Below are 14,440 nucleotides of genomic sequence, written 5' to 3'. Positions count from 1 at the left end.
GGAACCAGGTTACACTGATTGCATTTGTTAGGTAAAGTCCCTCTTACAATCATGTCTTGCCCCCCAAAAGTGTGGCACACACCAAGACCCCGCTTCCCTCTCTCTGCTCTTACTTTCCCCAACCCTCCCTCCTTCTTTCTCTCTCTGCTCTCCCCTTCCCCCACTGTGTCCTTAATGTCATTAATTCTCCTCATATCAGAATTGAGTACATAGGATTCATGCTTCTCCATTCTTGTGATGCTTTACTAAGAATAATGTCTTCCACTTCCATCCATGTTAATACAAAGGATGTAAAGTCTCCATTTTTTTAATGGCTGAAGTATACCATGGTGTACATATACCACAGCTTGTTAATCCATTCCTGGGTTGGTGGGCATTTAGGCTGTTTCCACATTTTGGCAATTGTAAATTGAACTGCAATAAATAGTCTAGTGCAAGTGTCCTTATGATAAAAGGATTTTTGCCTTCTGGGTAGATGCCCAGTAATGGGATTGCAGGATCAAATGGGAGGTCTAGCTTGAGTTCTTTGAGGGTTCTCCATACTTCCTTCCAAAAAGGTTGTATTAGTTTGCAGTCCCACCAGCAGTGTAAAAGTGTTCCCTTGTCTCCACATCCAAGCCAGCATCTGCCATTTTGAGATTTTGTGATGTGGCCCATTCTTGCTGGGGTTAGATGGTATCTCAGGGTGGTTTTAATTTACATTTCTCTAATAAATAGGCATGATGAATATTTTTTCATATGTTTGTTAGCCATTCGTCTGTCTTCTTTAGAGACGGTTCTATTCATGTCTCTTACCCATTGATATATGGGATTGTTGGCTTTTTTCATGTGGATTAAATATATGGTCCTCGGACAGAGGCTGTATCAGCTATTAAACTGATAAGAACAGATATTACACTTGATCTTAGCCAAAAGGCTGAGAAGCAATACATCAGGAATTCTTATATAAAGAAATAAGGATCTATGTTTGGGGATATAACATTTGTAGCCTTCAGAGAAGTGAGCGTGGAGGTCGTCCTCCTGCAGTTTGGTTTTTCCTCCTGGGTTCTTTGCTTGCAATTTCAATATGTTCCATCAGGGGTGTGTGGGATCTTGATGCCTCTGCAGTGATGAGGCTTCGCTCCAGCTGTGCAAGAAAGTATTGTTTTCTACTCCCAAATGTTTTCTTTTTAGAACAAAGCTATTTTATTTACAAAAGCCATATAAATTAGCAGAATATAACTTACATGAGGTAACTGAACATGAACACAAATTAATATGATGAAGCAGACTGAGATAATTAAACTCCAGTGATGAATTGCTGTTCAGTTTTATCTAATTCTGGATTTATTTCTTCTTAGCTTCCAGGCATTGAAAGCAATACTAAGCATTAGCCACTGCATCACTTCGAAAGGCATTGAAATGTCATAGGTCAGTAGACCTTTTAGCATTAGAAATACACGGGTGGCTTTGTCCACCTGGGGCCTGTGAAATGCCCCAAGACTTGTCTCCTCTCTGGACTCTCATAGGAGGCTCTGGGACACCTACAGGCATGTGCTTCCCTCAGCAGCCCAGTCTTGCAGAGGACCTTGGCCTGACTGCACCTGTGAGAGATGGCGGGATACGTAGTTCATCTCATTTTTGAACTGGGGGTGGATGTGTCTAGGATAACTTGCGGGGCTCATGGCAAGGCAGGGCCCCTGGCCCACTGTGCATGGGAGGCACAGTGCCAAAGGTCCCTTATGGTTTTAGAAGCCTGTGAAAGTATTTTAATTTCTTCTAAAATCAGAAGGAAAACATGAACTTTAGGTTGAAGAAAATATTTTAATAGATAATGTTAATATATAATACTCATCTTTGCACTAATGCAGTAGTAAAATACACTTTTGTAATTATTATTCTTTTTTTTTGATGGAGGAGAGAGCATGAGGGCAAAAGTAGGTGGGGATGAAGGGCAACTGTGCATAGGGATAATGTGGCCCTGTGTGGGGTCCTGTCACATGGGAAACTGCCTGAGCACAGTGACCATAGAGGGGCAGGAAAGGCCTTCCTGGAGGCTTGGTTTAGCAATGCAGTGCAGGATGGGTCAGGAGGTGGTGCAGGGAGGCAGAAAGACCCCACCTCGGCCAGACCCTGTCCTGGGAAGGCAGATAGTGCTTGTTTCTCTGGGTTTATGTCTGTGCTTGCATGCGTCGGGCTTAGGGCTCACCGAGAAATGGATACTTGGAATTTCAGGATCTTCAGAGTTTCAGTTAAAGCAGAAAAAGGATGGATTTTTCAAATACTAGTCAGGGGATTGGGCTTAGTCCCAGCTTGGTCCCTTGGGGAATGAGGTTTACATCTTTGATTTGTGTTTCCTAATCTGTAAATAGGGCAGTAATTCACCCAAGTGTGCTTAAGGAAGTGTGTCTTCGTAGCCAAGGGCCTGGCCTCTGGGAACTGCCCAGGGTTGGTTTCTTTTGGCGGTCAGCATTGCCTCACTCAAGGAAGGCCGGGAGATGGAGGTGTGCCCAACTGAGCAGCAGGTTGGCCCAGCATCAGCAGCACTGTGGCTGGCCTGGCCTCACCCCGCCAGGCTGACTCAGGAGGGCTGGGTAGGACCTTTTGGTGTTTATCACGCTTTGCAGGTGAATCTGCTGTGTGGATGGGGCTGAGAACTTAGCCTTGGCCTGAGTGTGTCAGGGCCATGGTCGGACAGAGCTGATTTCCAAGATCTGGATTCCCACCTTCCTGAGGGAGTAGGGAGCTTGAGACCTTGTCAGAGAGATTCTGGGAGTATATGCTGGGCTGGGCTGGCATGCAACCCTCATGGGCTCTGCAGAGGCATAAACACTTCTTTGTCCTTAGCCTTCCTTCTTCCTGGAGTTCTTCCTTTTGGCTCACAGGGTGAGTGGGGAAGAACAGCTCCTCCCCACCGAGGGTGCCTGTTGCCAGTGTATCAATACACATTTTCCGTATCTGAGCACTCAGCACTGTGATTTGAGGGAGGTTGGCTCAGGGATGTGCCGTGCCTTCATGGTATCATCTGATAGTGGCTAATTCTTATCTTAAAGCAGATTAAAATAGGTGCTACTGCGCAGGACACAAACCCAGTGGGGATTCATGAATTCGGGTCATGGAGGTAGCATTTGAGTGGATCTTAAAGAGTGAGAGCATGTTTACTCAGGGAAACTAAGATGGCTTTTCCAGTTGGTGGAAGGGTCTGGTGTGCACAGGAGGAGTTGGTTTGAACGGATGGGGGGTGGGGATGTGTGGAGGGTAAAGGAGTTTCAAAGTAGGCTGCAACCAAACTGGGGAGGTTTTTAGTCCTGGAGGAAAGTGCTGGAACCCCTTGATGGTGATGGCCCCAGGGGCCTGCAGAGTAACTGCTCAGTTAAGGCTTTGAAACCAGCCACACCCAGCTTGGTGGAGCTGCAGAGACAGTCCCTATGTGCCCAAAGCATACACAGTGTGTCCCTCTGCCTGCAAGAAAGTCGGAAAACAAGGCTGGGTGCTGTGGCTCTTGCCTGTAATCCTAGCACTGTGCAAGGCTGAGGCAGGAGGATCTCTGGAGCTCAGGATATGGAGACCAGCCTGAGCAAGAGTGAGACCTTGTCTCTACTAAAAATGGAAAAACTATCTGGGTATCATGGTAGGTGCCTGTAGTCTCAGCTACTTGGAGGCTGAGGCATGAGGATCACTTGAGTCCAGGAGCTTGAGGTTGCTGTGAGCTAGGCTGATGCCATGGCACTCTAGTCTGGGATCACAGAGTGAAACTGTCTCCAAAAACAAACAAACAAACAAAACAGCTAAAAGAAGAAAGTCAGGAAATATGACAAAGAAGTGATTCCATTTATGGTAGAATCAAAGATGAAATGCCCAGGAATGGTACTGATGGGAAATATGTAGAACTTGTGTGAAGAACGTGGTAAAATTGTCCTGGGAACACAAAAGAGCATGTTCCAGCAAGGAAAGGATTAATATCTTTATTTTTATTATTATTATTATTTTTGCAGTTTTTGGCCGGGGCTGGGTTTGAACCCACCACCTCCGGTATGTGGGGCTGGTGCCCTACTCCTTTGAGCTACAGGTGCCGCCCAATATCTTTTATTTTTTATTTCTTGAGATAGACTCTCACTCTTTTGTCCTGGGCAGAGTGCTGTGACATCATAGCTCACAGCAAACTCAAACTCTTGCACTCATACATCCTCATGCCTCAGCCTCCCAAGTAGCTGGGACTATAGGTGCCTGCCACAAGGCCTGGCTAGTTTTTCTATTTTCAGTAGAGGCAGGGTCTCGCTCTTCCTCAGGCTGGACTCAATCTTCTGAGCTCTAGCAATTATCCTGCCTGGGCCTCCCAGAGTGTTAGGATTACAGGCATGAGCCACTGCACCTGGCCTCAATATCTTAAGTATTTCAGTTGTTTCCAAATCAATTTATGGATTAGTGCAGGCGTCCTCAAACTTTTTAAACAGGGGGCCAGTTCACTGTCCCTCAGACCATTGGAGGGCCGGACTATAGTTAAAAACAAAAACAAACTATGAACAAATTCCTGTGCACACTGCACATATCTTATTTTGAAGTAAAAAACAAAATGGGAACAAAGACAATTTACAGCACTTCATGTGGCCTGCCGGCTGCAGTTTGAGAATGCCTGGATTAGTGCAACCCCCAGCCAGAATCTAGGTGAATAACCTACATATTAAACCATATTTTAAATGTATAATTTAAACATTTTGACATTGGGATGAGAGTAGACAGCGTGTCCATGGAGCAAACTAGAAAGTCCAGAAAACAGAAGTTATAGTTAATGTTAGTAACTATAGTAAATATAGTAAATATTTAACCAACTGGGAAACCATCAGGTCCCTCACTCATATCAAACCCCAACGTACATTCCATGGGGACTAAAAATGTAAACATAAAAATGAAATCATTAAAGTGCTAAATTATTTACAAGTAAGTAATTAGGGGATGAGAAGCATTTTTCTATACATGGTACCAGAGACAGAAGAAACGCCTGAAATGTATATAACAAATACTTTTTCACATAAAAAATGCTAATAATCAATGTGAATTCACAACTCTTATTATGAATGAACTTCCCAATGAGAAAGTGGGTTAAGGAATATGAATTAGTTTACAAAAGGAGAAATATAAAATGTAGTAAATGAGATAGTCCATCTTGCATTGATTAACTAGGTACATTAAATAAGATACAAATTTTCAAAGTTTCGGTGTGTTTTGATTTGTGAACGATGGTCCTCAGCACACATGAAGGTGTGTGGCAGGAACTCTCACATACCTTGGGAGTGGAAGATACAAGCTGTCTTCCAAGGAGTTTGGCAGTATGTCTCAAAACCTTTAAAAGAATTCCTCTCTTTCTCCTGGGGATTCTGTCTCTAGGAATTTATTCCAAGGAAACAATTAAATCTGCAGTCAAAAATTCCTATGCAAGGATGTTCATCACAACGTTATTTATGAAGGTGAAAATTTGGAAGCAGTTTGAACATCCAGTAATGGTGGAATGAGTCATTCGGCTGCCGGAGTGCATTTGAGCCCTTAGGAACATTTCTGAAGAATGCTTAGTCACAAGGGAACAAGGGAACTTCATGATCTAAGGCTAAATGGAGAAGGCAGGAAGGATGGTGGGCTGGAGCTGGAGGGGAAGAGAGCCCCTGGGAAGGAGGCGGGGGCCACCGCAAAGGCAGGGGACAGAAGATACAGGATGTGTCGGAGAGAGGCCGGGCTTCATTTTATTCAGATTCCCGTTAGCGAATTTTGATAGAGTAGGTGCTGTGTGTAGACTCCTGCTAATTAGATTCTATTTGGAGAAAGACGGTTTGAGTGAATGATATCAAAGGACGGGGTACTCTTTTGCCCTGTGTCCCTCAGCCTTCCAGGCAGGCTATTCCAGAGGACTCACCCCTCTCCTGGCCACATGCCACTTTCCCAGGGAACTACTGTCTTCACCTCCTGTTCCCAGTGTGCATGAGTGTTTGGAGAGAGGTAAAACTCAGGATAAAGGGCTTTTTTCTTTTCTTTTTTTTTGGTCAGAATCTCACTCTGTCACCTGGGCAAAATGCAGTGGAGTCAGCCTAGTTCATAGCAACCTTAAACTCCTGGGCTCAGGTGATCGTTCTGTCTCAACTGGGGGATCAGGTGTATGCCACAATGCCCAGCTAAGTTTTCTGTTTTATTTGTAGAGATGGGGGTCTCACTGGCTCTTGCTCAGGCTGATCTTAAACTCTTGACCTCAAGCAATCCTCCTGTCTCGGCCTTCCAGAGTGCTAGGATTACAGGCGTGAGCCATTGCACCTGGCCAGGATATAAAACTTTTAAAGAAAAAAGAAAAATTCAGGATATAAAACCTTTTAAAAGAGGGTCATATTCTACATAAAAACAAATTGATGTTTATGTGTGGATACATATAGGGAAAAGATTAGAAGGAAACATGAAAATGTTATTTCTGCTTAGCTCTGATATAATTATGGGAGATTTCATATGTTTGTATATTTTTTATAATAATCAGGGCTTATTAAAAAAAATCAGGGCTTATTTATTTTCTTAAAGCTTTATTGAGGCATAATTGACATATAATCTGCGTGCAGTTGAAGTGCACAATTTGATCCGTTTTGAGCACATCACAATAGTGCATAGATACCACCTCAGAAGTGCCCTGTGCCCCTCCTTAGTCCTCCACTCCTCCCCTTCCCAGGTCCCTGAGGGTGACTGAGGGTCCACACTCTGGTCACGGTTATTGAATTTGCAGCATTTCCTAGTACTTAGTATAAATGGAATCCTGCAGTGTGTGTTCTTTTTGGCTTCTTTCAGCCCCTAATTATTTTTGCATGTGTTAATGGTTCATTCCTTTTTATTGCTGAATAGTATTCCACTATGTGGATATAGCACAGTTTCTTTTTTTTTTAATCCAGTGAATTTATAATTAGGAAAATCCCCATTTTGTTCTAAGGGTGCTCTGAGAGTGACCAGTGGCCTGCGAGTTTGGATCCATGCTGTCTGTCCATCTCTGGAAGTCTGGGAGCCTCCAGACCTGATCCAGAGAGCTCACATGCTGTCATTTGCCAAACACAAGGCCTGGGCAAGCCTTGAACACTCGAGCCAAATATAAAGTGTGTCCTTGTGGTCAGAGTTTTTATTTTGGTGTCAAGGAGATTTAGAGCTGGTCCCCAGGCATTTTGAAGAATTGCCTTGTGCTCTGCATCCATCTGAAAGTTGGAGAAAGCTATGTTGAAAGAGCTTGACCTCTAGTCACAAAGTGGTATCCACCAACTTCCCCACGTTGCTTGAGCCCTTGTCCAGCACCTGTGTGTGTCGGATGGCTCTTCCCTGCCCCTGCCCCAGCCCACCCTCTCTGCCTGGTGCCTCCCCCCATCCCTGCCATCCCTGCTCCTTCCTTCCTTGGACAGAGCAGATGGCCCCTGCTGCTCTGCTCTTTGTGATTTTTATGAGGATTACCACAAACCCAGTCACCTCTTCCAGGGCTCCAGAAAGAGTCAGATGTCTACCAGTCCTTGGCATCCCTGGCTCCCACGGTCCCGTGGCATGCTCTCTGCCCCATGCCTTACCTCATCATCTCTGTGGGGCCGGCAGGTGCCTCCCACGCTCTGGCTGCCTCCCAGGCACTGCCTCCAGAGCCCAAAGGGAAGACTTAGCAGCTCTTGGTCTCACACAGAAAGGGGTAGTCAGGGGTGGTGCCTCTTCAGCACTCTGTACCCCTTTGTCCCTGGGCTTAGGTCTCCCGAGGTCTGGCATATTATGTCGTTTTCTGCTTTTCCTTATCACTTTAAGCATGAATTGGACCCAGTCCCTGGGCCAAGCTGGGAAATGGACACTCCCATCCTGTCTGGCATCCCTTCTCTCATTATTTCTCAACCCTGAACTCCCCCATGCCAGTGCCTCACCAAAACCACTCCTGTTGGCAGAGACCTGTGACTGTGGATAGGGGGAGATGCTAAGGGCCTGAGTCTTCTGGACCCAGGAGGGGGTTCTGGAGTGTACCCCTTGGCTCACTGGGTACCTCTCAACTGCAGATAACTACCCCCAGGGGCCAGAGCCCTGCTCTGGGAGCAGAAGGTGGGGGAGGCTGGCTGCCCAGGACATCACCCTCAGGGGCTGCTGCAACACCTGTGCCCAGAGGCCTCAGGCCTCTGTCCATAGAACTTATGTTTCATCACCGACACTAAGGGAGGGCCCTGGTTGTGGGGCCTGCAGAAAGGTGAAGAGCTGGCTCTGCGAATTGGCCAGCTGGCTGTCCAGAAGGTGGGGTGGGGTAGGGGAGCAGGGGACCAGGCCCCTTCTCTGCCTAGGAAAGGCTCCTATTTTTTAAACAGCCTCCCTCCAAGAGCATGGAAACAAACAGTGAGCTGGCCTGGCCCATGTCCAGCCATGTAATCTTAGAGCCCCCATCATGGTGACAGGACCCAGTTTATGTAACCTGAGGCAGCAGCCTGGGGAAGCCACCTGGGTGAAGGGTGGAGAGCACAGGCAGGGGACTGAGCCCAGGAACTGAGCTGATGGGAGGGGCTGTTCCTTTTGTGGGGGCAGAGGTGGGCAGCACCCCATGGGCTCTTTTCTGCCTCTGCAATTACATGTGTTGATCCATAGTGGCATCCAGGCTACATGTGGACGTGATGTCCCCTTCTCCCTGGAAACCTGCTCCATGATGCTTGGAGTGGGGGGTGCAGAGGCCGATTCCAGTAAATATCGGGCTGTTATTTGATGAGGCTGGGCAGCTGCTGGTGCTAGAGGAGGTGGGAGGAGGGGACTGTTACCCCCAAGGCGAGGAACTTCAACAACATAGTCACCGCTCCTGGGCATGAGTGGGGCATGTGGGCAGGTGGCTGCCCCTCACTGGCCAGGGGGTACAGAAGCCTGCACCACAGAAGTGATTTCTCAGCCTGTTGCTAGGCTGTCCTGCTATGCTTTGCTTGCTCTGGTGTGGGAGGAAGGCAGCAGGAGCTTCTCCCCAGGTCCAGCTCTGTGTAAATGGTAGAGTTGGGCTTTGAGCCAACCTTGTATTCTCCCATTGTGTCCTGGGTCACCACAGGATCATCTGCCAGGTGCTTTGCCAAAAGCTTCACGTAGCTTAGCTCATGGCATCCTGAAAACAGCCCAGCAAGGTGGGTATTGCCTTATCATTCACTCTTATTATTGGGGAGTATATAAGTCACTTGCCTGACTGCGTACACCTGTTAGGACTTTCTGCTTATGACAGTCACACTTCCCATGACTCCTTGGATGCCCAAACCTGCCATTTGGTTGGGAGGTGTGGTCTTGAGTAACTATGGGACCAGCAGTGAGAGCCCATCAGCCTGGCTGTGTGGCCCTCTGCCTGGACCCTCCAGTCCTGTCTCTGTAGAGGGCTTCACAGGCCTTTCACGGTCTGGTCACCTATAACCTTGCACATATTCCTGGCAGGGTCCAGCTGTGATATACCCCACAGGCCTCATTCCTGTGACCCTTCTGCTCAAGAGCCTGCCCACCTGGCCCACCCAGCCGACTGCTCCCGGGCCCCCTTGAGGCAGCTTTGCTGGCTTTCTCCCCACTTCTCCTCCTGGGCAGAAGTGGCTGCCTGTTCGACTCCCCTCCAGCACTGTAGAAGGCTTCCTTTACAGGCAGGTTACAGAAACGTCTGCCACCTCCACAGACTGGGGTTTCTTGAAGGTGGGGACTACCCCTCAGTTCTGGGGACATGCAGACGAATGACACACGATAGCTCTTCAGTGAAGGGTTTTTGAATAAGGCTGAATTGAACTGGAGACAAAAAAAATCTCTTTTTCCTAAACTAACGATTTTTAGATTTGAGAAATCTGGTGATATTGTAAGAATTTTGTATGTGCTGAAATAAGTTTTGGTAGTAAAGGGTTTAATTCTAGGCTTTAACTTTGTGACTGTGTGCTGTGAGTATGAGGCAGGGTGTCTCAAGGAATTCATTGCGTTGAAAACATGGGCTCTGTTTCTACCAGTGTGATTGGGTGCCGGTGGTCACAGACCTCAGATCTGCCCTGATTCCACTGTCAGGCCAAGGACAGAGCCTCTGCCTGCAGACTGATGCCCAGCGGGTGCCCCGCAGCCTTCCTTCCACTCTCCACCTCTGGGCGCCTCAGCAGTGAGTCAGAGCGTGTGCAGCGTGGGCTTGTGCGGGTGGCAGGGAGCCCAGAATTAGCTCAGCTGTGTTTCAGCAGGGCTGCAGCAGGGAGGGGGAGGCTGTGCCAGGTGGGGGCTCGGCTGTCAGGAGCCATCACAGGCCGCAGGGCGTGCAGGAAAGTCTGCTTCGTGCCTGGCACAAGCCGATGCTGGATGAGCACAGGGTCACGGGAGTGGGCCTTGTGAGGCCACAGCCGGTGTGACTCCCGGGGGGCAGGGCCAGGTCACACCTAGGGATGGAGAGAGAGGCAGGTGTGGGCATCGCAGCTGGGCAGGGATGGCCAGCTCAGTGCCATGACCCACCCACAGCACATCCAGGCAGGCAGAGCTGAGCTGGGCCTCAGGCAACTACCAGACAGCCCCTCCACTTGTCTGGCAATTTTTACTCTTTGGCATCAAATTGTTATCACAGATACTTTAATAAATTTCAAAATGTTTTATTCTCCTTTGTACCTTTTCCTGCTAGCCCCAGTCTTTGGCACAAGTATGTTGCCTTGGATGCTGGTGGTTGTCACCAGAGAAAATGGGAGCAACACCTGTTACTATGCTGCTCATTAGGGCAAAACCCGAGGGTGGGCTTCATGCCTCCCGGGGATGAGGAGGGGCCAGGCATTTGTGTCACCATCAAATGAATCATCTAGCTGGAACAGCAAAATATTTAATCACAAGTGTGTCTGCATTGTTCTAGAAGAAAAACTAGAACAAACCTTTTTTAAAGGTTTTGGTCTGCGGTACAGGCGCACAGTATTACCTTTGTGGTTTTCCCGTTGCCATGTGAAATGCATGTGGAGCAGGATGATTGGAGTATTTGGGGTTTCTGTGGGTTTATTGTGTGAGTGGAACAGTTTGGGGAAGAAAACAAAGGCATCCAAAGATTCTCAGGGTGTCCCAGCTTTGGGGCTCAGCAAGGTAACGTACGCCTTCAAGCCCCAGGTTGGCCTTGGCCACCAGTGTTTGGGTTCAGGTGGCCCTGGTGGACTGGCTCCAGAGTGTTGCTGAGCAAGCCACCCTTCATCCCTTTCCTGCAGGTACCTTCCCTTTCTGCCCCGGCACTGGAGCACCCAGTTTATATCTGGTTCCTCTCCCTGATCCTGGGCTGTGGAGGGTCTTAGGAGTGGGGTTCTGGGGAACAAAACAGGAAATTGTCGACTGTGAGAGCCTGAGAGCAGGGATCACACTTCCATCAGCCTGTCCTCCCAGGGCTGTGTGCAATGCTTTGCATGTGGAGGCCTGACCCGCACCGAGTGCTGTGGGCTCCTACACTCCCATGGTCCTCTGCTGTACCTGGGCCAGGCCCCAGGGGCAATTGTGGAAAGAGTCACACAAGTCTTACTTCTTACCGATATAGCCCTCTGTTTTCTTCAAGGCATGGTGTGCACCCAACAGTCAGGTTTGAGCCCTAAATGTACTGTGAGGCAGGCAGGGCCAGCACTAGTATGTTCTTTCCAGGTGTGAGGTATCTGAGGGCCAGAAAGCAGAAGGGACGTTTCTGTGTCAGGAACAGAATCATGAGTGTGTAGGTCTCCTGCCTCTCATTCAGCACCTCGCCAGGTGCCTGCTGCTTACCAGCTGCCTGGCATTGCCTGGCATTGTCCCCCCATTGGCATTGTAATTCTCAACCTTTCTTAAAAAGTGAAAAGTTATCTTAGATTTTCTGATTCTTTGTGCACAGCAAGGTCATTGGAACCTGCATCCTGAACTGCCCTATTTTACTTCGAGAGGTAATTCAACCTGAAGCTAAACACTTTACTTACATCTCCCCATTAAATCCTCCCATCAACCCATGAGAATAGGGACAATTATTAGGTTCACTTAGGAGACAAGAAAACAGGTCTAGTCAGGGAAGACCCTAATCAGAGGTCACCCAACAGGACCAGGCCTGGTGGACTCCAAAAACCCTTATTCTGCAGCAGGTGGGTGTGACGGGGAGGGAACACCTTAACTCTGACCCTCATGGCTGCGAGGCAGCTCCTTGTTTAGTATTCTGGCAGCAGGTTGGTGTGGGAGGGAGGGAACACCTTAACTCCAACCCTCTTGGCTTCGAAGCTGCTCCTTGTTTAGGGGGAAATGGTTGTCATTGTGAGAGAGCTGATCCTGGTTCTGCTAGGTCCTCAAAACAGTGATCTGGGAAATAGGGAACTCCTCAGACTACATTTCCAGAGACGATGATGTGGCATACTGTTCTCAGAGGGGATGGGGGTGTCCTGCCTGGGTCTGGGCCCCAGGCTGCAGGTCTCTGGGCAAGAAGTCTCTGAAATCTGCTCCCTGCAGGTAGGAGCGTGCACCACCCCTGTTGGAAGACAGGGATGAAATTATCTCAAGTGGAATGCGAGAGAGCAGGTGACGTGATGAGGAGAGGATGTTACTGAGTGCTTGCAGCCTTATGCAGTGGTCCTGGTGTTACTGAGTGCTCCTGGCATTACTGAGTACTCCTGATGTTACTGAGTACTTGCGGCCTTACTGAGTACTCACAGTGTTACTGATTGCTCATGGTGTTGTATTAAGCTAGGGGGTTGAGAATCTGAGCAGTTTTTCTTTCTTTCTTTTTTTTTTTCAGAATTAATTCCCGCTTTTCGAAAGCTGCCTTGCTATCCATTCCCTTTGTTGCTGAATTCCATAGTCACAGCTGGCCCTTTGCCACTCCACTGACGGGGGAGCACCTTGGGACAGGCTATGTGAGTTTACAGGTGGCACAGGAACAGGTTTCTCCTGGCAGAAAGGGATCTAGGGTTAAAGAGCAAAGTGGCCAGGTGGCTTGGGACGTGCTACCAGATGGAGTGTTCAGTGCCAGGCCCCTTTCCCTGGGGAGGCTACCAGTTGCAGCATCAGATTTAATTTCAGTGGGCCTCAGAGCAGGCAGGCGGCAGCAGGAATGTGCTGGAGGGAGGAAGTGCGGTTTGCCCAGCCGGTGTTTGCTCTTTGCTCTTTCCTTGCAGCCTGGCTGCTCAATTTGTTTGCACTTGCAGATTTCATGACCAGCAGTCTGGTGACGGTTGCTTGGGTCCAGATTACATGGAAGCACTGAGAACCTCCTCTGGGATCAGATCCTTGATCTGACAATCAGGACTGCTGATTATTAGATGTGTGATAGGGGCTTTTCTCTACCTGCCCATTTCTTCTTATAAGTCACAGCTGTTGCATTGCATAGCTGTTACATGTAAATTAGAAGAAAATTGAACCAAAATGATAAATAATTTTATGAAAAATAAATACTCCTTGAGAAGTGCAGAGAATCTAATCCAAATATCATAAAGGAAACTTAAGAATCTGCGGTTGCTATCTAGGGCTCATGAATTTCATGGTGTGCACAGAAGCCTTACACAGAAATTACTTGACAGCTTTCTGCCATTGTTTTCTGAGTCTTCACTACAGAGGCTTCCCAGGAGTCTCTGAGGAAGCAGAGCTTCTGAGATGCTGATTCACTATGAGGCTTAAAATCAGGCCACATTTATACAGTCCGGAGTCTTAATGTTTGTATGAAGCTTTTAAACATGGGGTTGGGCAGGACAGGAGTGGGGCAGTGGGCTTTTTCTGTGTGTAGATTGCTGAATCTTTAGGATTATTCTGCCTATTTATACAAATAAATATAGGGACATAATCCAGGCTGAGTATAAATAGGTGAGGTATTAATGAAATTCATTTCTGTATGCATGGACTTTTCACAGAGATTGTGGGATTTAGTCCACTTCTCAGGAGCAGGCCCCAGCCTTTCATAGATTCTTGAGTGTTGTTGCACCACTGATAGAGGCAGCACCAGAGAGGGGAAGGTCATTGGCTTGTAAACCACCTTGGAAACCCCAGCCTTGGTCTGTTGTCCAGGGCAAATAGCAGCTTGTACCAGGGAAAGGTAGGGGGTGGCCCTTTCAGGTATTTATCAGCCTGATAGGCATTTACAGTAATAGGGTGAGTTTGGCTTTGGGTTCTGTTCACTTCCAAGCTGTTAGGTTGATATACTCTCCACAGGCTGTGGGGTGGGAGAACTGGGGGCCATCTAGCTGTGTGGCCGGGCAGGACTGCTGGCCTCTCCCCAACCTAGACTCCTTGCAGTGGATGGGCATTTGCTAGGAAAATAACTTTGGTAAGAGAATTGACTTGGAACTGCATTTGTAGGAAGGGCATGAGTGACCCATCCTTGCCTGTGGCTGAGGATTTGGAATTGTCTAGAAGAGCTTTCCACATCACCCATTTGGACTCTTCTGCCTTTGTGGATGGTTCCCAGATCAGACAGCCAGTCAGTCCACCGACCACAGCTTTGAACATGGAAGGAACTTCCCAGGATTGCCAGCTCCTGCTGCAGCTGTGTCTGGTCTTG

General features: G+C 48.1%; 1 protein-coding gene and 1 pseudogene across 1 annotated transcript in view; one reads left to right on the top strand and one right to left on the bottom strand.

Annotated features, from left to right (window-relative positions):
- Positions 1-14,440, top strand: part of CRACDL (CRACD like) — a 137,425-nt gene that overhangs the window by 12,795 nt on the left and 110,190 nt on the right. The window lies entirely within an intron of this gene.
- On the bottom strand, positions 806-928 carry LOC128585322 (uncharacterized; annotated as a pseudogene).

Source organism: Nycticebus coucang, chromosome 4 (assembly GCF_027406575.1).
Source record: "Nycticebus coucang isolate mNycCou1 chromosome 4, mNycCou1.pri, whole genome shotgun sequence".
Lineage (NCBI taxonomy): Eukaryota > Metazoa > Chordata > Mammalia > Primates > Lorisidae > Nycticebus > Nycticebus coucang.
This window is presented reverse-complemented; position numbering and strand designations above follow the sequence as displayed.